Below are 27,564 nucleotides of genomic sequence, written 5' to 3' on the forward strand. Positions count from 1 at the left end.
TGTTAAAATGTCACCTTCACATTGAAGCCACACATTAAGTGTCTATTTTTTTGAAAACATCTGTTAGTCAGCACACTGCTGACAGCCACTTGTCATCACAGAACAGGTCAGCAAAATCAGAACACTCGTCTTTTTGTGAAAGAAAAACGTGTAATCAATCTTTAAGTTTTACAACTTTTCTAAGCACTTTGCCATAACCAGCCAACCCCTCTGCATGGTACAAAAGATTTTCCTGGGCACTCCCCAGGTCATTACAATTATTGGAAAGATTCTACTATTTAAAGGTCTTGTTTTCATACAGTTAACTACATTGATGGCATCCTGCAGCACTTTGTGCACCTCTGGCTCCAACTTCCTTGTTGCTTGCCTACGCATGATGCAGTGAATGAATTCCACGTGATGCTCTCCTCCTAACCTTACCCCAGAATCCTTTCTACTTCAGTCAAAGCAGACACTCCATCAATGGTTACATTTGCACAGTTTTTCCATTAAAAAAAAATTTTGTTATTAAAGAAGTCATTTATTGTTAAGAATGTATCTTCTCCAGTACATCTTTCCTTAGTGACTTAGTTCTTTGTGTATTTCATTATCGACACAGAATCTAGCAACTACCGTAAGCTGACCCATGTTACAAACTTCTATACTTTCATTCAACTGTATAGCAACCCTCCCACGCTGTGTAAGTTTTTCTAATATTTGTTTCTTCAAATCTTTGCCAGTGTTTTCCAGACATCTTCCAAAAGTATCTGCTGACAAAGGAATGCATTTTAGTTGGTCACCATATTGTTTTCCATGTATTATTTCAGACATCTTTACTCCAGCAGGAAGATCAAGTGTTTCCCCAATAGTATGTGGCTTCTATGTCTTTTGCTATTGAGAAACCTCAAAAGATGCTTCTAAAGATCTATCATTAAGTTTAGTCAAATCTTGTAAAGTACTGGACTGAGTATCACATGACTTTAAACATTGCTGAAAAAATTGTAGAGGTTTGTCTTCATGTTCTGGATGCTTAGTTTTTAAATGCCTTGCTAATTGTGATGGCTTCATACTATCACTAGCTGATATCTCAAGGTACAATATCCTCTTAGAGTGAGGTTCATCATTAACGATAGTGGATGTACATCCATATTTCAAATAGCCTTCTTAATAAACCCACATTTTTTTTTGCCAACATCTTGTCAGATCTAATTGCCATTGTTTTTACCTCATAATGCAGCTGACCATGAGCTCATACTAGGAGTAGGAGAAGCGTCAGCTCTGCCATGTTCTTATTGTTCACTTGTGCTCACATTATTAGCATTATCTTCAATCCGTGGTCTCTTTGCAGGAGTTTTTTTTAAGCCACTTGCCCATTTTGTGAGTGTTAGTTTAGTTAAAACTAGATAATATAATCCATAAATCCACCTAGCCAGGCACACATAAACTGCATACACTGCAATACACTGAAAGCGGACGAATAAGTGAAGGTGCTACTGTGACCCCTCCACGCCGTGGAATACTAAATCTGCCCTCAGGACACCTTGCGAACCATACATGACACAGGACCATCTGAAATATGGACCGAGTGAGGGTGCCGATGTTAATATGTATATTAAATAGAGCTTAATTTCTTTCTTATTTTTCAGATAAAATGTAAGTCCTAATATTTTCTTCCCACGCCTCAATGGATGGTCTTGCACACCCCACTTTGAAGGCCACTGATATGGAAGACATCAAAGGAGGAATACATGCAATCAATTCTGAAGCAAGTAAACTTAAATTCTTCACAAGAAACCAAGATCAGCTATCTAGTTCTAATCATACACTAAAAATTTAGCTTAGGCATACTTTTGTTACTGACATTATTATTATTCTTACTGGGTTTTTTTCCTCCTACTGTTCAACCTGCATAGACCTAAATTGCTAGGGTTTTTGGGGTTTTACGTGGTGGGTTGGTTGCGTTTTGTGGTATTTTTTAACTCTAGTCCTAGCATGCACAAAGCAAAATAAATACAGAAATAAAGAAATAAACTATGTAAAAGTCCTCAGGTTCATTGCCTAATCTCCTCAGACTTCAGGTTTCAGGTGCTGGTTTATCTGCAAGGCATACCACCTGCCCTAACCTGACTTTCTGGCTCTGCTTGCTACTAAACTGCTAACTGCATTTGGAAAACACATGTTTGCCAATCTCCTGATAACAGGGAAGTGAGAATTCGCTATACTTAGCTTTGCATCTTTCCCCTTGAGGGAAAAAATGACGATGCATGGGAGAAATTATTACAATGCCAGGGAGATCCCAACAGAGGACGGAGATGAAACAAAGTTAAGCTTGAGGTTGGCTGAGGGGCTGCATGTTTCTGCAACAACTACATGACTGCATTCCACATCAACGGTGCCCCAATGTTGTGTTTCTGCCCCTGTAAAATAAGCATCCTTCTATAATGGAAGTCTATATCATATTCTTGCCAATATGGTACACCTAGGTACATTTACACAGCAATGATTACAGTTCCAAATTTTTACTATATTGTAAACAAAATACTGCATTAACATGTATGTCAAATACTATTTAGAAAAACAAATTAAAATATATGGAAGTGCAAAAAAAGCATTTCAAGTTTTTTCAATAAACATAGTTTTCTATCAACAATACATGAAGAAAGTGTTATGTCATATTTTATATTCAAAAAGGCTTTACTGAACAGAGTAAATCAGCTGAACTGACTGATTCTGGTCTCACCATGTTCCAAAGATTCCAAAGCTGCAGCCCCCTCAATCCTTGCTTAACTGATTAGGAATTAAGAACTGGTTAGGAATTAAGGGGGAAGGGAACATTAAATTTTATCTGAGTCAAAAGAAGAAAACTGATCAATTGGTTTTTCTAGTAACTTATTTTTCAGGAATACGTCAAAAAAATTATTTAAGGCTTCAGTCATCAGTTATTTTCATCAGTAACTATCCAAACTCAGCCACTGACATTTTTAAATGAAGTTAACAGGTTATTGTCTAAGCAGCTCTGATGCACATTGGTTCTCTTGGGAGGAGAGAGAGCTTGCTCAACATCATGACGTTTATGATTTCCATTCAAGATCCAAAAAGCTACTCTTACCATATTATTGAAAAAACAAACAAACAAAAAGTCTTCACTGCCTGATGCACACTGGGTCACACTCACTCTCAGCTGAACATGTCTTTCTTCCAGGTAAACAAAGCCTTCAGGAAGAAAAGTTGGCCAAATTACATTGTACACGGTGAAGGATCTTATCTAGAGTTTTGGACACCTACTACTCCCTGAAGGCTGTTCTGGATATATGACAAATGCTGCTGCACAATTGAAGAAGAGAAGCACAATCCAAAACTTAGCCCCTCAGCCTTTGACAAGAAAATTACTACCATGATGCAGCCATGAGGGGAGGGAGGGATGGGACACAGGACAACAACCCAATCACATGAACTGTTTGCAATAGTGATAAAAACAGTGTTAGTGACATTGTGTAAGGTACTATTACTGATTGTCACATTCAAGGAAAGGACAGAACAAGAGCACTATTGGAAGACTAAAGACAACGAAAGAGTCTAAATAATAAAGACTGGAAGTAAATCTGCTCGTCATCTACAAATATATCAGGAACATGCAGAAAACAAAAATAAAGGCTACTGAATTAAAAGGCTAGTGTTGACATAGATGTTTCCAAAAATCTCAGGTTTCTGGGGGGCAAGATTGCAGCAGAGAGAGAGAGCAAGCATATACTGCATGAAACTAAGCAGGGACAGTAAAGAAGTCACTGACTGACAGACTTCCACCAGGATGGGATTACACCATCACTCTCTTGCCTCATTAGAAGTAAAAATTTTAATAAGCCGAGAAAGATTTTTAAAAGTTTTACAACTAGAAATTCTTCAAATACTGAAAAACTGGAAGTTTCAAGGATTAGCAGCCTCCCATCTTTATGAGCCAGAAGAAACTCTATATGCATGGCCCAAAATAACCAAAATTTCAACTAAACAAGTTGTCTGATCTTCGTGAAGGAAGAGATGGGACAGCAATTACACGAAGTGAAGTGATTATATTCATTTGGAGGACTGAGAAGCTTTCACAACCAGGGATAACATCAAAAGCAAAATACCAGTACTTTCTTGATCTAATTTGCAAGAAAGCCTATATGAGAATGAAAACAGGTGATGAAGAAGCACTGAAATATGCGGGGAGGGGTGTGGTGCGCATGTTAAATAAAGAATTTTTTTAAATTTTATTTCAAATAGTGCAAGCCCCAACCACTAATGGGCAAGGGAACAATATGTCCTATGGGCACCATTTACTGCTTTCTTGCATCATGCACACACCTTTTTTTCCTCAGCCCTAAACCCCTTTTTCTTGTTACTTAAAATAACTGCTCAGTTTGGCTACTGAAAATGTTGATTAAGGGTTAAAATCTTTGAGGTTATCACTACATAATCTTGAAAAGAAGATTACATATGGCAATGTAAGGCACCATCCCTTTATTATAATCTTCCTGAAAATCAGGGGATTAATTCTAACAGGGGTACAGTCACCACACACTCCCAAATATGAACGTGCTACACCTCTTTATTGAAGTTCTAGGTTAAACTTCATTGGTCTAAAGGATGTGAAGCTTTACTTTCAGAACTGTTTCACTGACACACACAACACCCCTGCCCCAAAATTCCTGGACACCAAAAATGAATGTAGAGAGTCTTGAGAGCCACATAAAGATTATAGTTATCACAACGCTTCTGTCTAAACCATCCTACTTCAACTGAAAGAGTACAGTCTGTTTATTAATGCCTATAACAGATATTTTAAAAATTACTTCAGTTGTATAAATTATTTTGGGTAACTACAGATCAATTAGGACAAAATAAGACCCTAGCAAAACCACGGAATGGCTGACATAGTAGTCTATTAAAGAATTAAAGGACCATTTCCTCATTCATGTGAATCAACAGTTTCATGGAAGACAGTCTAGTTAACAATAACAGCATTTATAAATTTACACTTCTGTGAAGAATTTTCTCTAAATCTCAAAATGCTATTGAAACATCGGAAATAAAAGACAACCACACTAGTGGATATCTCATTAATTTATTTTTCAGTCTTTAGTAGATGATTTACTTATTCATGGAATTTAAGCAGATAGATAAATTTTAAATAACATTACCCATTTGGTAATGAATGCACCCGGTTGAGACTTACTATTGTGCTATATTGAAACAAATGACGGTATTTCTTGTGAAGTTGAAAGCTAAGAAGTTTCACTAGAGCAGCAAACACATACTTATAAATTGACCAATGCTTTGAATCAGTAATTGAGGAGATTTTTCATGAAGAACCAAGAAACTCAGATGTAGAAGAGTGCAACAACCAACACAGAAAGTCCTTTCCTTACTCATATGATACCACAGGAGTCAAGCTAGGAGTAAAACAAGAAAAAACTGTACCAAGTTTAAGATAGTAGGGTATAATTACCTGTGATATCATTTCACAACAGATGCAAAATCCTATCACATGAAACAGTTCAAATATAAGAATGTTAAATCTGCAGAAACAAGAAGTTATACAGCATGGCTTTTCAATTTAACTTTAAATCAGAAGATCTGCAAATGAGAAGAGTATCAAGGGAATATTTATCCAAGAAGCATGGTCTGCCCCCTACAATTACCTACAGAAGGTCAACCCACTAAAAAAAAAAAAAAAAAACAACAAACCAACCAAAAACCACCACCCTAACCAAAGAGGATGACATAGCCAGGAAACTGCCCAGAAACCACCCATAACGCTGTGGTAGAGGATTTCACAAGTCACTGTGTCCCTCGGTTGAAACTGACTGCAGTTTCATCTGATACAAGACAGAATACTGAACAGAAAATAAATACAATTGTAATTTAAAATGAGTTATATTCAATCACAACGTATTTGGGCTTACTGATGGTGCTTTAATGAATGATTTATTCTTTTGCTAATCTGACACTTCTGTTCTAGAAATAATATAGAACATCGTGGATAAGGGAAGAGAAAAAAATAAACACGAACAGATTACACCATGAATGAGCACTGTTGAATCAAAAGTCTTCCTGAATGCCCAAAACTGGAATAAGAAGACTTGAGATCTAGTTGTATAAATACACTAAGCAAGGAAAAAGTACATGAGCAAATGCCTAAATATTACTAACCTCCCCATTAATGTCTTTAATTCAATTTACTGTAAGTATAAGTAAGAATTGAGTTGGCCAGGTAAAATCACCATAATGCCATAAATATTATTTTTCCTATATCAGAGCATATCTTCCAAACAAGAATGGAAATGCAGAAAAATCTTTTCTCAGTACATTTTTTTTTCAATAAGGAAGCTCATCTATTGAAGATTTTTCCTGCCCCCCTCAAGCAAAAAGGTAGGAAAGGTTGAAGGAAGAAGGATACGGTGTGGAAGAAATAAGTGAACTGAAACTCTAAAACCTATGGCTATTTAACATAATAAATAGTTCCATGGAGAGTCATGGGAAAATAACATTACTACTGACATGAGTTACTTTTCCTTGTTACAAAGCATAAACACAAACACCAGAAAGGCCATGGTACTTTGATTAATGTTCGACACATAAGAAATCCTTAAAAAAAAAAAAAAAAAAAATCATTTACGGTTCAGATTAACAAGCTATCCAATGACAGGATCATGCCTGTATCAGTATTACTTCGTGCTGGATTACCTGAAGCTACCACAATACTGTAACAATTCTATTAGATGTAAAACTGAACAATATGTGCACTATCACGGTATTAGCAATAGGAATTTGTGCTCTGCGCTTCAGACATTCCCTTCCTGTTCTCCTGCCTCCACATACACATGCTTTTGTTTTTGAGATGGGATAATGCTGCTGGCAACAACCTCCTTGTTCCTTCAGTGGAAAAAGAGGGCCTGGAGGCAGGACTAGAAATGTGGATGATTTCCTACTCTCCCCAAGACAGTGGAACAATTATCTTTTTCCTGAAGGATGCTCACACACAGTTGCTTTGTCACACTGTACTGTGTGCTCCACCATGAGCAAAGTCTCCCAAGAACATCCCTCCTTCCCACACCTCACACTCCAGAAGCTCAGAACAGCTACATTACACAGAGATGCTGACCCCTGCAGCCTCCTGAAATCACTGGTCACTTGTCCAAAACCTTTAGCAGTGTTGCAACAATTGACCTTTTTACATTGTCGAAAAAGCCAGTACCATAAAAGCACAAGATAAAACCAAAAATAGGTGTTATTAAGTGGTGGTAAAACCAGAAACAGAAAAATTAGACATAGTAGAGTAGCATTTAGGATAATACAGTTCCTAAAAACAGCATACAGTCGGTGACCTGCTCCTCCACCTGGATGCTCACAAGTCCATAAGGCCAGATGGGATCCACCCAAGGATATTAAGGGAGCTGGCAGAGGAGCTCACGAAGCCACTCTCCATCATTTACCAGGAGTCTTGGTCAACCAGGGAGGTCCCAGATGACTGGAAGTTAGCAAATGTGACGTCCCTCTAGAAGAAGGGTTGGAAGGAGGATCCGGGGAACTACAGGCCTGTCAGCCTGACCTCGGTGCCAGGGAAGGTCATGGAGCAAATCATCTTGAGTGCCATTATGCAGCATGTGCAGGACAACCGGGGGATCAGGCCCAGCCAGCATGGGTTCATGAAGGGAAGATCCTGCTTGACCAACCTGATCTCCTTCCATGACAAGGTGACTCACTTAGTGGATGAGGAGAAGGCTGTGGATGTTGTCTACCTGGACTTTAGTAAAGCCTTTGACACCATTTCCCACAGCATTCTCCTGGAGAAACTGACTGCTTGGACAAGTACACTCTCCACTAGGTAAAAAACTGGCTAAATGGCCAAGCCCAGAGAGTGGTGGTGAATGGAGTCAAATCCAGTTGGTGGCCAGTCACAAGTGGTGTTCCCCAGGGCTCAGTATTGGGGCCAGTTCTGTTTAAGATCTTTATCGATGATCTGGATGAGGGGATTGAGTGCACCCTCAGTAAGTTTCCAGATGACAACAAGTTAGGTGAAAGTGTTGATCTGCCTGAAGGGAGGAAGGCTCTACAGAAGGATCTGGACAGGCTGGATCGATGGGCTGAGGCCAACTGTATGAGATTCAACAAGGCTAAGTGCTGGGTCCTGCATTTCTGTCACAACAACCCCAGGCAACGCTACAGGCTGGGGGAGGAGTGGCTGGAGAGCTGCCTGGCAGAAAAGGACCTGGGGGTGTTGATTGACAGCTGGCTGAACATGAGCCAGCAGTGTGCTCAGGTGGCCAAGAAGGCCAATGGCATCCTGGCTTGTATCAGGAATAGTGTGACCAGCAGGACCAGGGAGGTGATAGTGCCCCTGTACTCGGCACTGGTGAGGCCGCACCTCGAGTACTGTGTTCAGTTTTGGGCCCCTCACTACAAGAAGGACATCGAGGTGCTGGAGCATGTCCAAAGAAGGGCAACAAAGCTGGTGAAGGGTCTAGAGCACAAGTCTTATGAGGAGTGGCTGAGGGCACAGGGCAGATTTAGGTTGGACATTAGGAAAAACTTCTTCACCAAAAGAGTACTCAGGCACTGGAACAGGCTGCCCAGGGAACTGATTGAGTCCCCATCCCTGGAGGTATTTAAAAGACGGGTAGACGTGGTGCTTAGGGACATGGTTTAGTGGTGGACTTGGCAGTGTTAGGTTTATAGTTGGACTTGATCTCAAGGGTCTTTTCCAACCTTAACGATCCAATGATTCTATGAATAGTCCAAAATAGAAGAGATAGCTTTTAAAAACAATGAAATTGTTGATATACCAAAGAAAACTTAACTTTCTACTTTTCCTCTTCAATTCTCAAAAAGGGTTTACCTTCAATGGGGGGGAGGGGGCGGAGGAGAAGGAAGGGAGGGAGGGAGGGAAGTCATGACTTCTCTGCAACAAAATCAAAAAGTATAACATTGGAAGCAAGTTTCTTGATGTGAAAATACAAACAAAGAACAAAAATAAGAAAAAAAACACAAATTTTCTTATCTCAGATGCAAGTAGATTTCTTAACTCATTCCTTTCCATTCAGACTTCTAAAATCCAGAATTTTTATTCAATGCAATTCTTATCTGAAAGTCTATTTCACTATTTATCAACTATAAAAATGGCGATGATTGCTAATCCCAGGAGGGACATTAAATTTAAGTGAACACTCTCAACACTAAGAACCCTTAAATTTACATATATTCTGATCACATCTCTACCAAAGGCACAGTATTTTTCTAATTTTGTCACAGCCAATAGAATATATGTCTAATTAACTGTGGGGTTTTTTTTAAAAAAAAAAAAAAAAAAAAAGCTACAGATGTTAACTGTATTCCTAACAGAGAGAACCAGTAATTCTATATCATTAAAAAAATTAAGGGTATCTCCCTTTGACATTGGGAAAGTTTCATCTCAGGAACTGGTTACACGCAAATAGAGACCAGATCTGTTTCAGATCTGGACAAGAATCTGCAGACCCAAAAATGTGTTGGCCTTCATTAAACTGAGCAGGATAGTAAAGGAACATTTCTACAACTCCTCTTGCCTATAGCAACACTAACAAAAAAATTCTAAGAGTTGACACTCCCTAAACCAGTAACTTTGGTCATTAACAACTAAAATTACAGTAATATTTACACCTAGGCAAATAGAGAACTTTAAAGTCAAAGTTTTATTTCTCTGAACACCACAAGCCTGCTTGCTACTTTAAGAAGCAATGGAAAGACTACACTTATCAGCAAGGGATATCCTCCACAAACACCAACATGGCCATCTGAAAACCACTGAACTTTCTGCTTCATGTTGGTGACAAAATTAACTCATTGTTCTTCATGAAAATTTGATCTGTCCTCTTCCATTTCAGATGTCCTCTTCCTTTTTAAAATCTACTATTACAGGCTAATTCAGAATGGCTGCAATTTCATTCTCCTTTCTGACCAAATATATGGTAACCACGAATATACTGTGAAGCCCAGTAGGTACTTTGTTTTAGGTGTGATGGACTAGGGATACAGACAAGAGACATTATGTAGGCCAGGGTATTAGCTTTTATTAACCAGTAATTCACTGGTGTATGTGAGGGGGAAAAAAACCTTTCCTGTGAACAGAAGCTTCGAGCAAAAAGCTATATTCATGGACATCTTATATATTTAATCAAAATACTTGCTGGTTTGATTCCTTTCAACAGGATGCCAGAATTTAAAATACTCACACATTGTTTTACAATCCTCCTTTTCACATATAACTAATTAAAGGTGGTGAAACGATACCTTGACATGTTGCAGACATTTAGAAGGTTTCCTTCATGTATGCACTATGTTACACTCACTCTTAGGGAACCAAATTGTTTGAACACAAGGACAAACTTTAAGAAAAGGAAAATATTGTTTAGTCCTACTATTATCTTAATTATCTCACATTACAGATCCTTCTAGCTAGCAAGAAGTTTAAAAAAGGTTATATTTAGTTGTAAATAAACATATTGTAACAGTTACACAGCCAATAAGACCCCCTTAAAATTACTAAAAGTTGCAAAAATGTTAAGATTTTTTTCTTTTAATGTCAAATAGAAAGCCTTGAGATGTTTTAATTTATTGAGATTTAAGTAAAGGACTAGAACAAGAACTACAGACTAATAAAGCACCATTAAACTGCAGGCCTTGTTTTCTCTCTCTTATATATACACTGAAAGAAACAGTCCAGCAGCAAAAAACAGTAACCAGTGCTCTGACCTATGACTCCCACTAGACACATGCAAGGAAGGCAAAGTCCAAGTTACACAAACAGCTCTAACCTTTGTTTTCTAATCTGAATGCTTTACACTGAAGGTCTTAGATTCTTTCAATTTAACTCAATAAATCTGTTTATATGACACTGAAACGTTATGTTTTTTTCACAGACTAAGTCAAGTTCCTTGTCTTTTGGTATTCTGCTTTTGCCCCAACACAAGCTGCCAATTCCCAATCACATTTCTTTTTTTACCTGCATGAGTTCAATCACTTCCTGTTTTTTAAACCCCTTATTTTATGTTGTTTTCACCTTTACTACCTTTAACTTTCAGGCCTATGTATATTTTTATCTTTGAGTTTTACACCTAAATCATTTAGCATTTTTGGGGGAAACATTTTAATTATCCAGCAGAGAAGTACACATTAAAGCTGTATGTTACAAAATAAAAAATATTTAAGATTGGAACTATGCAACATGTATGTTTGCCATCAGTTTTTGTTAACTATGTCTTAAAATTATGCATCGTGAAGATGAAAGAATCTGCAACATTACCAGTCCTAACTTCTGTGTCAGCATGTTTAAGGATGGAAAAGTTATTAACTTTAAGAATCTCTGTGAAAATAATTTAAGCTACAGTCCTATGCTCAAACTGGAGGCAAAAGATGGCACAAGACATATTCGGAACCATAAAACACAGAATAACTTTAATAATTAACTTGGAAATTTGTAAGATGCAGTGAGTAGTATTGAATGGTGTCCTTCACCTATGAAGTATCATTTGTAAAAGTATTATAAAGAGTAGCTTAAGTCATTGTTTAACAGCTTAGAAAATATTAGAAATGGAAATCAGTTTTTCACTGACCATTTAAAATAATACTGCTAGGAGCACTGATTTTACTTCTCATCACACAAGGGAAACGCACGATGGCAGTACTTTCAGGACAGGATTGTAGGAAGATCATCATTTGCTGAGCAACAAATTATTTTCTGTGGCACCTACTGCTGGTTTTAAACTTCAGTCAGACAAATACTGATGGACTGAAATGCAAGTCTCCACCTTAAAAACACCCAAAAATTCTAGGATACAGTTTATTAAAATGAAAAACTAGCAACTTCAAACTATTTAACAGAATACTTAGCTACTTATCAAGATGACAATATTCCTGCAGATCCCTTTACTACTTACGTCTACTTAATAAGTTGCCCTAATTCCTTGGATATTGGTGAGTTTAGAAAATATATATGTAAAAAAAAAAAAAACCAACTGTATTCCATCAGACTTATAAATATTACCTATACAAACATGTAGATCTGAAAACTTGAAAGTACAGTAGTAGGTACTATTCAAAACATTCGTAACTGTAGAACATATTCTATGCTAATAGTGAACATTGGAAACTTTTTTTAAGTAATGGTCCAATGAAAGTGCTCATAGCACCAAACATTCATCCCATAAACGACACATTCACTACATATAATCCCAAATCACAAAATCACAGAATGGTTGAGATTGGAAGGGACCTCTGGAAGTCACCTGGTCCAAGCCCCCTGCTCAAGCAGGGCCACCTAGAGCCAGTTGTCCAGGACCATGTCTAGACAGCTTCTGAATATCTCCAAGGATGGAGACTCCACAACATCCCTGGGCAACCTGTGCCAGTGCTCAGTCACCCTCACAGTGAAAAGTGCATCCCGATGTTCAGAGGGAACCTCCTGTGTTTCAGTTTGTGCCCATTGCCTCTGGTCTCATCACCGGCCACCAGTGAAAAGAGCCTGGCTCCGACCTTTTTGCACTGTCCTTCAGGTATTTATATACATTGGTAAGGTCCCCCCGAGCCTTCTCCAGGCTGAACAGTCCTAGCTCTCTCAGCCTGTCCTCAAAGGAGAGGTGCTCCAGTGCCTTAGTCATCTTCATGGCCCGTCGTTGAACTCTCTCCAGCGTGTCCGCGTCTCTCTCGTACCGAGGAGCCCAGCACTGGGCACAGGACTCCAGGTGTAGCCTCACCAGCATTGAATAGAGGGGAAGGATCACCTCCCTCAACCTGCTGGCAATTCTTTGTCTAACACAGCCCAGGACGCCATTTGCCATCTTTGCTCCCAGGGTGCATTGCTGCCTCATGTTCAACTTAGGGTCCACCAGGACCCGCAGGTCCTTTTCTGCCAGCAGAATGTCTTGCTCCTTCCTGTTAAAACTCAAAAGTACTACCAAAACCATATTCAGCTGACAATATCCCTCACTCCTTTACCTAGGAGTAGCTCACAAGCATTTTCCAAAAAAAGGAATTACTTGAGGCTGAGAGGACTGAAAAAGGACCCAAAAATGTTAAGTAGTAAATCCAACTTTGATAAAACAAAGGAGAATAAAGCTATGAGAAAGTCCTCATACTTTCTGTTATCATCAACACACCTTTTGGAGTGAATTTTCAGACCAGTCAAACCAGTAAGGGACACAATAGCATTTCATTTCTCATGCTTTCACGGAGCCCATAGCACATACTGACAGGTATAGATACCCAGTGGCTTCCTTAGGATCTGCTTTGACATCAGTAGAATTTCAGCTTCAGCAGTCTCCTCCTCATGATCTACAAGGCCTTGTCAGCAAGGCAAGGCATTAGTTCTTCCTGACAATTAACAGCTTCTCCAGAGATAGTTCAATATCCATGATACATTGCAAATATTTTGTTATTAAGTTCCAAGCTGCTAACCCTACAGCAGACCTACGTAGAACTGAACTGGAAAGCAAACTGTCATTCTTCTTAAATCACAGAACATCCTGAGATGGAAGAGACCCATGAGGATCATTGAGTCCAACTCTGGACTCCACACAGGGCAACCTAAAAGTTAAATAATGTATCTAAGAGCACTGTCTGAACAATTCTTGAACTGGAAGCGTTGGTCAGTTCCCAGAGCTACGGTACCATTGGTATTAGTGAGACTTGGTGGAATGAGTCCCACAACTAGAGTGCTTGGGATGGAGGGCTACAGTCTGTTCAGGAGGGATAAGCAGGGCAGGCGAGGTGGAGGAGTTGCACTGTGTGTAAGGGAGGGTTTGATTGCACAGCTCGTACAGTTAGTAATGATGTGGCTGAGAGCCTCTGGGTAAGGATTCGGGGGATGGAAAACAAATGAGATGTTGCAGTGGGTGACTACTACCAATACCCCAGCCAGGATGTAAGCACTGATGAGTTACTCTATAGGCAATTAGGAGAAATCCCTGGATCTATAGCCCTTTGTTCTTATGGAAGATTTCAATGTCCCAAATATCAACTGGGAATACCATACTGCTGTAACAAGCAAGTCTGGGAAATCCTTGAAGTTTGTAAGAGATAACTTCTTGTCACAGGTACTCAGTGAGCCAACTAGGAAAGATGCCCTCCTGGACTTGCTATTTGTGGGGGATGTGATCATAGGTGGCTGTCTTGGCCACAGTGATCACAAAATGGTTGAGTTTAAAATTTTCAGTATAATGAGAAAAAAAGACAGCAGAGTTGCTACCCTGGACTTCAGAAGAGCAAACTTTACACTATTCAGGGAGCTATTTAGCAGAGTACCCTGGGAATCCACTTTTGAGGGCTTAGGAGTTCATGAGTGCTGATCAGTCGTTAAGAATCACCTTTCAGAAGCACAGGAGCAGGCAATTCCACTATGTCCTAAGCCAAGCAAGCAGAGCAGAAGACCAGCTTGGCTGAACAAGGAACTCCTCATGGAGCTAAAGAGGAAAAAAATATTGTGTGATCTCTGGAAGCAAGGTCAGGCTTCGCACGAAGATTACAGAGCCGTGGTTCATTTATGTAGGGAGAAGACACAAAAGGCCAAAGCTCAATTAGAGCTGAAACTGGCCAGTGTTCTGTCAGATAGCAAAAAGAGCTTTTTAAAGTATGTTAATAGCAAAAGGAGGTCTAAAGAAAACATTGGACCCATACTTGTTGAAGATGGTCATCTGACTAGTAGGGATGATGAAAAAGCAGGGGGCATTCAATGCTTTTTTTGCCTCAGTCTTTAATAATACTGATAGACCTTGGGCTGCCTGGTCCTCTGAGTTGGAGGGCCACGAGTGTAGGAACAGTGACTTTCTATTTGTGAACACTGAAACTGTAAGGGACCAGCTGTATCAGTTGAAAGTTCACAAGTCCATGGGGCCTGATGGGATTCATCCCAGAGTACTGAAGGAGCTGGTGGATGTTATGGCAGGACCCTTCTCCATCATCTGTCAAAGGTCTTTAGGAAGGTCCCTGCTGACTGGAAGCTGGCCAATGTTATTTCAATCTACAAGAAGGGTGTGAGGGAAGACACAGGGAACTACAGACCTGTTAGTCTAACCTCATTTCCTGGAAAAATTATGGAGAAGATCACACTTGGTACTACTGAAAGGCATTTAAAGAATAATGCAATCACCAGGCACAGTACACACGGGTTCACAAAGGGAAAGTCCTGTTTAACTAATTTGATATCCTTCTGTGATAAGGTCACCCACCTTGTGGATGAAGGGAAGGTGGTGGATGTAGTTTTTCTGGATTTTAATAAGGCTTTTGATACTCTCCCTCACAGCATCCTTCTGGACAAGTTGTCCAGCTGTGGGATGAGCAGGTTCATGGTGCACTGGGTGAAGAACTGGCTGAAGGGCAGGGCTCAAAAGGTTGTAGTGAATGGGGCTACATCTGGTTGGCAACCAGTCACCAGCGGTGTTCCTCAGGGCTCAATTCTAGGGCCAGTTCTGTCCAATATTTTTATCAATGATCTGGATGCTGGAGTTGAATGCACTGTTAGCAAGTTTGCTGACTGGGAAGTGGAAAGGAAGGTGCTGATCTCTTCTGCCTGGTATACAGTGATAGAACATGTGGGAATGGTTCAACGTTGCGTCAGGGGAGGTTGAGACTTGACATTAGGAAGCATTTCTTTACAGAGAGGGTGGTCAAACACTGGAACAGGTTTCCTAGAGAGGTGGTCGATGCCCCAGGCCTGTCAGTGTTTAAGAGGCATTTGGACAGTGCCCTTAACAACAGGCTTTAACTTTTGGTCAGCCCTGAACTGGTCAGGCAGTTGGACTAGAAGATCACTGTAGGTCCCTTCTACCTGAAATGTTCTATTTTATTCTTGCACATTGACGGCTTGGGGCCATGACCACCTCCCTGGAGAGCTTGTTCCAGTGCCTGACCACCCTTTCAATGACTAACTTTTTCCTAATATCCAATCTGGACTTCCCCTGGCACAGTTTTAAGACAATCCCTCACACCCTATCACTGGACACCAGAAGGAGATCAGCACCTCCTTCTCCGCTTCCACTCATGAGGAAGCTGTAGACAGCAATGAGGTCACCCCTCAGTCTCCTCTTCTCTAAGCTGAACAAACCGCATATCCTCAGCTGCTCCTCATAAGTCATGCCCTCTAGTCCTTTCACCATCTTTGTTGCTCTCCTTTGGATAAATTCTAATATTCTTCATGCACCACATCTGACACAAAAATTTCTATGTTTATCTTTCTTAAGCCAACCTATATGCAGTTGCCACCCCCCCACACACCAGAAAACAAATCTTTGTCTGCTCATATTGTCATGGAGAGCAAGCTACATATAATTATACTTCATTTTCTGTATTTTTTCAAGCACGTTCACTGACCATTGCTTCAGATGCTGCAATATTGATCCATGCATTCTCTACAACATATTGCCAGCCTCATATTAGGGTCTAAGCAAAAATATAGTACAATTACAGAGGGTTACAAAAACCTATTTTTTTATGCAGGAGGTCCAAACAAATGACACTGCACATGCCTCCTGTTCTCTTTTGCCTTATACTTAGACTAGCAGAGACCTTTTTAGCCTAGTTTCCCAAGCAAACATCGCATGTATGACTCATTGTCCACCTGCCTCTTCCCACTCCTCCTTTCATCTCCATCCCTTGAAATGAATCTGTTCACCACCAGATTCAGTTAAAATATACTGAGAAGTAATGTCCTCTGACACACTAAGTTCCCATGAGCTTCATGAAAATCAACAGCTAGGTAGAAGAAAAAGAAAATTTCCTGTGCTTGCTGAGCAAAGGGCTGCAGCGTGAACTCAAGCTATCCACACTGCCTGGCTCAAAGGCTACACAATCACCACAGACACAGCTCTGAATCAGTCTAACCTGGAGCTGTGCATAGTGGCTTTTTTACTACAAGTAAGAAAGGTCTAGAACAGCAGAGGGAGAAAAGAATTGTAATGATGTAAGAAAAATTTGCATGAAGCCTAGTTCCACTGCTCACAGAGCAGCTTATCGGCAAAATATTTAGGGTACACCTCGTTTGTGAATCTTAATCACAAGGATGCTTCTAGGTCCTACCATGATATGAAATAATGAAAAATATCACAATGCCTCCTCTGTGTATTACAGACAGGACCACAGGCACAGTGAAACAAATGGAGTAAATGACTTCCAGGTTGCCTGAACAGAACAATGGTAGTTAAAGGCCAACAGTCCAACACGTATGTCAAGAAATCAGGGAAAAGTATTTCTCCCTCGTTTTAACATTCAGCTGATTAGCCTTCATATCTGCCAGAATACATAATATGCTAGCTACACACTAGTCTTCAGCCTCTCTGGGTTGCCTTCTGCTACGCATAATCCTAACGGTTGGTATAAATTATTGTTTATCAGACTTGCATCAAGAGCAATAAACTAATATACTAAGATATAACTCTAAAATACGAGCAGATTTTAGTAGACCTACACTGCAAACAGAAAACCTTACCATAGTTACATGTAGGCACTTCCATATTAAATTTAACTCTATAGGTAACATATTGTAACAATATGGAAAATGGAAAAGCATGGACTTCAGAACAGGCAGGCAGCTGAGCACATACAAAGAGTGCCCAGATAGCTTATAAAATCCACTCGCAAGAATTTGTGCCTGTCACCGCCACCTTATTAGTCACAACAGCCATGACTAGTGTAAGCACATCTCTACTGCAGTCACAGCAAAATTAACAAACCAACAAATTCCAAAGGAACGTAAAACAACATTAAAGATGTTAACCAAGGGTGCTGCTGTTTCTGTTACATCAAGAAACCATGATTAAGGAATACCAGCAATGGGAAATACATTAATACTGCCCCACAAAATGGTCTCCCAGTCTCCCCATTGTTCCGGTATGTCAGTAGAAGACAACAATTCAAAGAGGGGAAGAGAAACCTACTCAGTGTTATGGGCTTAAGTGGCAGAAAGGGTCTTTGCACATTTTTCAGCAGTGAGAGATTTCATGTGATCCACCTCTCCCCAGTAACTCTATCTCAAAAAATAGCTCAAAGAGGTATAAGTAGAATTCACTGCATGTTCTCACTCTCTTTTCTCTGAATATTTGCTTTTTCAAATGTGCTACACAAGCCTCTTTCCAGCTGTCAATCTCAGCAGAGTTAAAACACTAAAACATGTCTGTCCTAATTCCAATCACAGACTGCACTAATCTTACCTATTACTACCTGAGAGCACTCACACCAGCATTGTCACTTATTTTTTCAAAAATATCCCTTCGGCCTCTACAGTGCTAGAGAATTCAACCTGATCTTTAGTAAGGCTCTCAGGTGACAAATAATTCTCACTTCTTAAAACAAAGAGTTGGCTGCTTCTGCTAATTATTTTCCAATACAATTCTAATCTGAGTTAATCTGATTCCAAAATTTAACTACACAAAAATGACAAGCTGAGAACATGAAAATTAATAACACTTAAGTCCTACCAGAAAAGCCCAAAGCTTAACTTCTCAAGGGTGAATATTGGACCACATCAATATATTGCATATTAAGTTTAACTCAATGCTACAAAGGAACCAGAGGGCTATAAGAAAACTACTTAAATTTTGTAGTAAAAGAGTGTTTGATATATTAGTTTTCATTTCAGGTGAACAGATGGAGTTCATGAGAAATGCAGATGCTCTCATGAGGGTCAGTATCCTTTCTGGTGACAAGCTAAAGACTAAATTATATAACTTAAAAACATTAACAGCTAATTCTTGAGAACAACACTGCCTTGAAACCAAGTGACTACAAAAACTGTACAGAAAAGGTCATCCAAATCCCCACTGAAAGAAGTCAATTTTCAAAATTATTCCCTTATTCATGTTGATTTTCAAGGAACTTTTGAGGGTAGATATTAGAGACAGAAGAAAGACAAGCAAGGGAAAAGGATCTCCAGCATTCTTTACCCACATAACATACACTTGCACGGCATGGTCAACACACAGGTCTTCCAGCCTGAAGAGTATTAAGAATCCTTAGTCATTCTGTAAGTCTTCTTCCATATAAATCAGTCATCCTTACTGCCCTTCTTTGTACCTTCTCCAGTTCTACTATATACCTTTTGAGACAGGGTGGAAAGTGGAAAAGATGAAAAAATGAACAAAGCATTCATTCCAAATAGGAATGCGCTGTGGATATAAACAGCGACATGTCTGTTTTATTCTTTATTCTACTCCTACGTCTTCTACATCAACCTTTGAAACCATCAACTTTTAAGCTGGGGGTGTGTCAATAAACATCTGGGAAAGTGTTCTTATTTCCCCTCTGTTAACGAGGAGGGATTGAAACACAAAATTCTCAATTATGCAGGAAAATAAGCCCAAAGCGTATGTCTCTGCTAATACAAGTTTATTTAATCTAATTTTAATTTATTACAGCCTTTAAAGCTTTGAAACTGAAGCAACCAGCATAACAGATTTACTCAAAATAGACAAGAACATCAACCAAGTCTGAAAGCAAGCTGTCCCTGGTAGTTTTAAAATAAAAAAAAAAAAAAAAAAAAGAAAAAAATCCAAGAAAGCTGTAGTGGGCAGTCTACACTAACTTGCTCATAGGAAGCATTCAAAAATGCAGTTAGTTTATGCACTGAAGTGCAATCTGTATAATCTTTTTTATTAAAACTCCTATTACTTAGCAACGTTTTTTCTCCTTGTCTGTATAACAACCTATTCCTTATTTTGAATCATATATCAGCCAATTCCAACTGAATCTTCTAAGAATTACTTCTTGATAGACTACCCTACTCAACTTTTCAAAGTGTACTCTAACATCTTCTTGGTTAGTTGTATGACAGAAGGTTAAAAGCACAGGCTGAAATTTACTCATATTCTATTCAAGGTTCTGTTAGCCTCTGCTGGAGGCCTCTCTTCCTTCACTTCTTTTTATGCTAAAAATACACAATATTTTCAATTTTATTTGCACAGGAGCAGTACTATTCTAATAATTTTCTCCTGAATTAGTTATTTTTTCCTGCTCAAAAATAGAATACAAACGACAAAGAAACACAACAGTCTGCTTGTAAAAGAGCTAAAGCTAGGAGGTCTCCACATAGTACCAGAACCACTTGCCATAAAATAGTAACATTTAGCAGTTTTCAAATATGCTTATGTAATTAATACAAAAATAGTATGCAAGCTAGTGTATGTTATATTCTTAACACATTCCAACATTTACTTTTTATTCCATTCCTAATGGGACATTTTCATAAAGCAATTGATAGTTATATCAGGCTCTTATTACCAAATACTTAATTTACACCCCATTTTGATGAATAGTTCTAGCTACTCCTTCCAATATGCATTAGGTCTCCTATGTTAACACACAAATGCACCTATCACCAAATATTAAACTAGCCCCTGTTATGTCCCTCTGAAGTTTCCACTTCCAGTACTCAATAAGTAATTTCACTACTCACAGATTTTGTCAGTTCATTAGTAGCAGTCTTTTTGTCATGTTACAAACTAAGACTCCAACTAGCTTTCTTCCCCATAGCTATTCCCTTAACAATGCAGTTTTACTCACCATGCCATGACATCACAGCTGTGTCAGCAACCTCTGACAAGACATTCAGCCAGGGATTTATTTTATTTTATTTTGAAATGACATACAAATATCAGTCTTCCACCAGATTTTCAATACTAACTGAATTTTTTCCTGTCCTTGCAACTTGCACCCAAAAGTCAAGATACACTTTTTTCTTTTAAGCCCCAAATTTTTCCAGCTACTACAGTAAGACAGTGATCATTTTTTAAAAAGATAACACTGTAAGAAGGTAGCTGGAAGTGGAAAATAAAAAGTGCCAAGAATGAGGAATAAAAGGAACTGAAATTTAAGAAAAAGCAGCTTCCACACTTCTAACCTGAGGGGAAGAGAAAAGGGAAGTTTGGCAATCCCGTTGCTCTTCATCTTCTATTTAGCTTTCCTCTTTCTTACATTTTATTTTGCTTTTTGACTGTTATGTTTATAGACAAATACTTTAATGTCACTGTGTATACTAGAAAATGCAAGAGAGCTAATTCCAATATACCAGTTAGTGAAAACAAGGTAAGTTTTTAAGACGAATTTATCTTGATCTGTTCAGCAGTTTTAGTTCATGCTTACAAACAACCAAAAAAAAAAAAAATCATCTTACTGAATTTCTCAAGAAGTAGCAGAGCACTGTGTTTCAAAACTGAACATGTGTTCTTTTTTCAGTTCTGATGCCCAAGTATGTTGTGCAATTTCACAGATTATGAATTTTATCTTTCCGGTTTACTTTTCCCTATTCTAAAACTACAACTCCTTTGATGTGTTTTATACTGACAAATCACTGACTACCTTGAAATACACACACAATGCAAAGTTCTCTCATATTTTTCACCCACCTCTATGAATAACAGACAAAGAGGTTTCATTTGTTTCTTTTTCAAAGGACTCTTCTGCTAGTCTCCTGCTTCATTTAAATGCTTATAGCAAAAATCTTGGTTAGAAACCCCAGCAACTAGAAATGTGCACAGAATATACTCTGGATACTTCTGTACTCACAGAAGCACAGGCAAGAGCTCTCTTCTGCCCACTTCAGGCTGCAAGGTGAAGATACTCGAAAGTGTAAAACAATTATTTTTCTGTTTATTTTTAAAACGTGACACCCTCTTCTCGTCATTTTTTAAATTGTTTTCTTCCATCTCCACAGCGATTTTCAGCAAGATAACTCTAAAATCCTAATAAAAAACGTAGATGAAGTAATTCTGTGCCATTAGAACTACTTGAGGTCAGTTACAAACACGGACTTGTATTCTCAATGCCACTTACACAAGACAAATCAAGAGAACATCCTACTGTGTTTTCAGTAACAGATATTTATATTTGAAAGAATTATTCTGAAGCGATTCGAGCCAATGAAAGACATCAGAGGCTGAATTTCACTACAAAAGAAAAGACTATTGGCCATACTAGTTCCATCACACCAAGTTAACATCCTTAACAGCGAGGATGTTAAGTCTTCAGGTTTTGAACTGGTTACTTTTAAGTATGCTAAGACCCTAGTCACTTAAAGCAGAACATAAGCATCTCTAACATATTCCAGCAATAAGAAAAATTACTATTAATAAAAAGTTTCAAAAGCCCAAGAATGTAATCTACTTTGTTAAACACATGCTTCGCTCCAATTTTTATTAAAGACTTTATTTTAGTCAAAAGCCGTTATAAAGTAACACAACCAGCTAAGTAAATTTCAGTTTATTCATCAAAAGCAGGAGAATTTGTAATTTAAATCCAAATCCATATTCTCTTTAAAGACGATTTTAAAAGTGCTTTTTTGACAATACCAAATTATCAAACTGTACTTTAGATTACAAACTTACACAATCTTCAAGACAGACTAAGGGGAGAGGGAATAATAAAATTCATTTGTTTGCCATGTATCTCCTGTTACAAACAGTAGTATGCAGTCATGCAAACCTGCAATGATTGTTTCATAGTACATACCGCATGTGTAGTAGTTCCTAAGACCTACACGTAACACGAGCATAAATGTTTCCCTGACATACTTTCCCTGTAATGCTAAAAAATTTAAAACAAACAAACAAAAAAAACCCCAACAACAACAAAAACAACAACACATAGCACTCTCCCAGGTAAGTAATTCTGACATAGTATAACTACTTCGAGAGCTGATAGCTTCCCCAGAACCTCTAGTGTTCCTCTGTAAAGCAACACTACACTTGCAAAACAGAGCTAAACTTAAGTATGCTTCTGGTTAAACTATTAGGTACTCAAACACAGCGAAAACATACCCCAAGAAGCAGTAATTAGAACTTTTCACTTACAGAAAGCAATTAAAAAAAAAATTCCCTCTTAAAAGGTACTGTAGCAAATTTTAGCAAAAACCATGTTATGTCACTGTTCTACAGGGAAAAAAAGAGGGTGTACCAGTCATAACATCTGTTCTTTTCTAAAAACCTTTGGAATGGCTCTTCTGGACACTCCAGTTCCTGCTGATAAGGAAGAGGAAATTTCTCTCTCCAGCCATATCCTTTTCCTTCAAGAAAACAGAGGTGACATCTCCAATACTTCTGACGGTCCTTACCTATGATTATTTTATGTCACTACAGGAGACTGTCAGCAGATTATGATAAATCCGAACTAACACCTACAGAGAAAGTGGCCTACTGATGCAACGAATACAAAATTTTAAAGAAGGACCTGGATGCGACCAACTCCTATTGTCTGTATTTGTACGTAGACCAAAGCAATACAGAAGAATGTCACTAGACATTGCTTAACTCAGAATACAAAGGAAAAGTTTGGCAGTTCTGGTTTACAAGTGTCATAAAGACAGCAAAAATGACAGGATTTTGCTTAATCTGACACTATCATAGAAACTGGGGAACCCTGCCCCAATCCACACACTTTTATATAGGAAGGCACACTGGAGCAGCTTTTCTACTGACTTTGAGTCGTATGCAATTGATGCAGAGCTAGAAAGCCAATTTTTTTAATTGAGGTGAATGATACACTGTGCAGAAGTAGGTAAGAGCAGTACTAACCTAGCTTAAAAGATACATTTCTATCAATAGCTTCCCTCCTTCTCTTCAGTCTTTTATGAAAAAAGAGATTCTTTTCAACCAAGTTAAAAATAACTTCCAAGAATCACTTAAGCATAGTTTGCAGGAAGCACTTTTTTGTTTTGTTTTGTCTATTACTCCATCCATTCTCTCTCCAACCCTTCTCACTTCATTATCTGCATTTCATCCAAATAAATTCTAGGATGGACTTGGGTTTTTTGGGGCGTTTGCTCCAAGTGCGTAAATAGTAGCCATTTCCAATTAATAAACATGGCTTAGGTCATGATTTTTTTGATTATGATACCTTAGTTTTCACATCTAGTGTTTTAATGGCACAGGAATACTGAGGCATGAAGAAACAGAATACAATAACAACTTCCTGTCATAGATCCTTACCCCTGACTCTTCTTTGTATCCAAAGACCAAGAGAAATCTCTTTCCCCACACACATTCTTTTAAGAGAAAAAACAGAAAAGTGGGTAGGAATTCCAACTTATCAAGATTTCCAACTTCACATGGAAACATAAGAAGGAAAATGAAAAGCAATGGAACTAGCAGACATTCCTCCTTCTTCAAGGGTTCCACAGACTCAGGAAAAGGGGTTGGCTTTAAACTCTGTAAGTATTCCTACGATTTAAGAAGCACTTGTAGACAGGTGATTATTTAAACTTTATTGCCAACCCCATAACAAAAACATCCAGGCTGACTTACAATGTTTTGTTCACTGATGTTTAGCAACAAATGTAAACAATTTTTCCAACAAGAATGGTCCATATCCTTTTGGGAACAAGGTGTCCCACGCCAAAAGATTAAATCAGGCCCAGGTATGTAAAATTGCTTTCACGTTTTCAAGTATAATTATGTATTTAAGGAATTATTCTACAGTATCATTGGAAAAAGACTAACAATAGTGGTAAATTACTCAAGCCAGAAGCATTTATAGGATCAGATCTTTAAAACGCAGCTCAAAATACACACCAAAGAGGTGACAAAAGGATTCTAAACCCACAGTTTCACAAGCAACAAAAGCTAAAAGTATTTCTAGTTGCCCCATTTGAAAGCATCTTTGTCAAGAGTCCAGATAAGCTGTGATTTTACAACTGTAAAATTTTTCTCAAAAGGATGAAAAATCTTTCAGATTCTTTTCTATGTAAAATTTCTTTCATCTTTATTAGTATTAAAATCAATGAGACGTAATAATTCAGTTTATACCTTGACCAACACGGACTCAGATAATGCAGCATACAAAACTGGAAAAAAAAAAAAAGAAAAACCAAAAAAACCAACAACCCAAGTTAGTGAAGCATTATCACAGCCCACTACCCACCAATAATCAGTTTGCTCCTATATCATAAAGGGATTAGACCAGAATATGAATTTTAAGGGGAAACTTATTACTGTGAAGGCCATATTGCCTTTCACGTGTATGACCATATATAACCCAGACACTTGCAGTCAGTGACAGTATCACCCAGTAAGCCAGTGTTACTAAACCTGCATAACCTGGGGTTTCTTTAATGCGAAATATCCTGATGATTTTCTACATGACAGAGGTGCCATTTGAAAATACGACTGAAATATGAAAAGCTCTTTTTACAGTTTCACCCAAACATCGAAGAGCTCCCATTAAAATGAGTAGATGGTGCTAAGTCCTCTTCTCTCTTTGATGTACAGTTTTAACGTTTATAGATCTGGAAGCAGAGCCAGATCATCCTGGTTAAACTGGAATGATTTTTGGAACAATACCAATACTAAGACATCTACCAATAAAAACAAGTAAATAAACACTTCCACTGAGTTGTAACATTTTGCCACAACATAAACAAAGATAAATGACATAAATAGGTCTTTTGAGGTCTTGAATTCACACAGTCTGCTCAGCAAAACATACATTAGGAGGACCCAGAGAGACGGGCAGACACGTATCACTTGAGCAGTAACCGTAACGACTTCCCACCCTGCTGTGCCCCCTCCCCTTGAGAGGAGGCACACTACACGTATTGTGAGGGGTGACAGCAGCTCATTGTAGAGGGGAAACGGCTCTTCACCTCCTCCCTCCCCAGTTTCGCCAAAGGAAGGTGAACTGAAACGTGACAATATCCTTCCCCTCTGCTTTCAACCCGTAGATAACCAAGCAAGGGCCGGCCGTGGAACTGCCTCACCGACTCCCAGTCACTAATGCCTCTCGCAATCCACGCAGCGTTGACACAGGTCAGGACTCAGCCCTCAGTCACCCTCACCCGAAAGGCCGTAGACAGGAATAAACAAGGTTATTCGCCTGATACCGGACACCAGCGACACTCCCCCTCTCCTTCCCCCCCGCCCCATACCTCCACAAGCTCACCAAAGTACCGACCCTCCCTCCCCTCGCCAGGTGTGGGCCAAGAGGCCCTCAGCCCTGTCCAGACATGAGCCAGGGCGGGAGACGGCAGGGAAACACAGCAACCCTCCGGTCACCAAACGGGGTCATCGAAAAGGGCGAAGCAACAGCCGCCACCCCCATTCCACCAGGGCCCGGGGGGTGCGACGAGTGGAAGTGCCGGAGAGACCGAGACCTTACTACAGCTCCCTTCGCCATTTTAGCCCCCACGCCCATTCCCCTCCTCCCCGCCCCTCAGTGACAGGGGCAGCTCGCACCCGTCCGGAGCCCACCCCCCTGCCCTCGCCGCCCCCGCTTCCCCACGGCCGAACGGCGGCGAAGAAGAGCGAGAAAAACGGCAGCCGTTTTTCTCCTCAGGCCGGTCGGGCTCTGCCGGGCCAGACCGCAAAGCGAAACGGCTGCGGCACAGCCTGTTTTGTTTCCTTACCGTGGCTCGCAGCCTCACAGCTGCTGCCGCCTCCTTCTCCTTCCTTCCTTCCTTCCACCTTCTTCTTCTTCTTCCCCTTCTTTTTCTCCTCCTCGCCGCCGCCGCGGCGGCTCCTCACCCCTCCGCGCCGCGCTCCTCCGCCGCCGCCGCGCAGAATGATGCCATCTCACAGCGGCATCGGCGGCTCCTGCACAACAACCCCCCTCCCGCCGCGGCCGCCCCTGCTGCTGCTGCTGCTGCTGCTGCTGCCGCGGCCGCCCCTGCTGCTGCTGCCGCTGCTGCCCCTGCTCCTGCTGCTCCCGCCGCCGCCGCGCGCCCCCAACGGCCGAGCCAGCCTCGTGCGCGCGCCCCGGGCACGGGGAGCAGGAACTTGTGCAGCCGCCGCCCGGGCGGGAGGGCCCAGTCGGAACCAAGTAGTGCGCAGCGGCGGTGGGAGGGAAAAGGAGCCTGAACCGAGGCTCTTCGGAAGGGACAGGGCTTATTCCTGGCGCCTGCCCCGGGCTGAACCAACTCGGGCGCTGCGGCGGGGAGAAGAGGCGAGCGGGCCGAATCAACCTCTGGGAAGGCAGGGGAGGAGGGGCCAGGGTGCAGCGCCCGGGTGCCGTCCCGGGGGAGAGCGTGCTGGGGCAGGATAAGGCAGGCTTTTGTGAGTCACTGCCCCCCCGAGAAGGCTCCTCCGCGGCGGCGGCGCCGGGAGCCAGCACACCCCGGTGGTGGTCAAGCGATAACGACGGGGGGTGTCTTCTCCAGCCGCCTCCCTCCCGGGCTGCGCAGGCCGGGCGGGCTGCTGCGCCCCGCCGGGAGGCTCCGCCGCGGCCGTGACAGCCGCCCCGGTTCGCAGGCAGCGGGATCCATCCGGCTGGTCCCCTTCCTCCGCCGTCTGACCTCTTCTTCCTCTCGGAATAACTTAACATGTGCCCGTGCTTAGGAGGACGGCGGCGGCGGGGGAGCAGCTGGCGGGGAGGGCTGGGGCCCGCGGCGGCCGCCTGGCTGCCTCCTCACTGCGGTGCGAGTTACCGTCCACCCCAACAACACCTGGAGGGCAAGGGGCAGGGTGTCCTTAGCCACCCTTAAAAAAGGCACAGGCGTTCCGTACAGGTTTACAAACCTAAGCGTACTTCGGCGCACAAACATGCGAGGCTTAAGTTGTGCCTTACATTGAAGACTAACGAAGCTTTAGTTTCGAACCGTGT

The 27,564-nt window shown here is 40.5% G+C and overlaps 1 protein-coding gene across 5 annotated transcripts in view; it reads right to left on the reverse strand.

The window, feature by feature from the left end:
* The window catches only part of WWP1 (WW domain containing E3 ubiquitin protein ligase 1), a 65,862-nt gene extending 38,968 nt beyond the window's left edge, over positions 1–26,894 (reverse strand). For all 5 annotated transcript variants that reach the window (XM_082319853.1, XM_082319851.1, XM_082319850.1 and 2 more), the window contains exon 1: positions 26,372–26,894. The gene's annotated coding sequence lies outside the window, so the exon portion shown is untranslated. The remainder of the gene's footprint in view (positions 1–26,371) is intronic.
* Between the last annotated feature and the right edge of the window lie 670 nt (positions 26,895–27,564).

This window comes from Platalea leucorodia, assembly GCF_965183815.1.
Source record: "Platalea leucorodia genome assembly, chromosome: 1".
NCBI lineage: Eukaryota > Metazoa > Chordata > Aves > Pelecaniformes > Threskiornithidae > Platalea > Platalea leucorodia.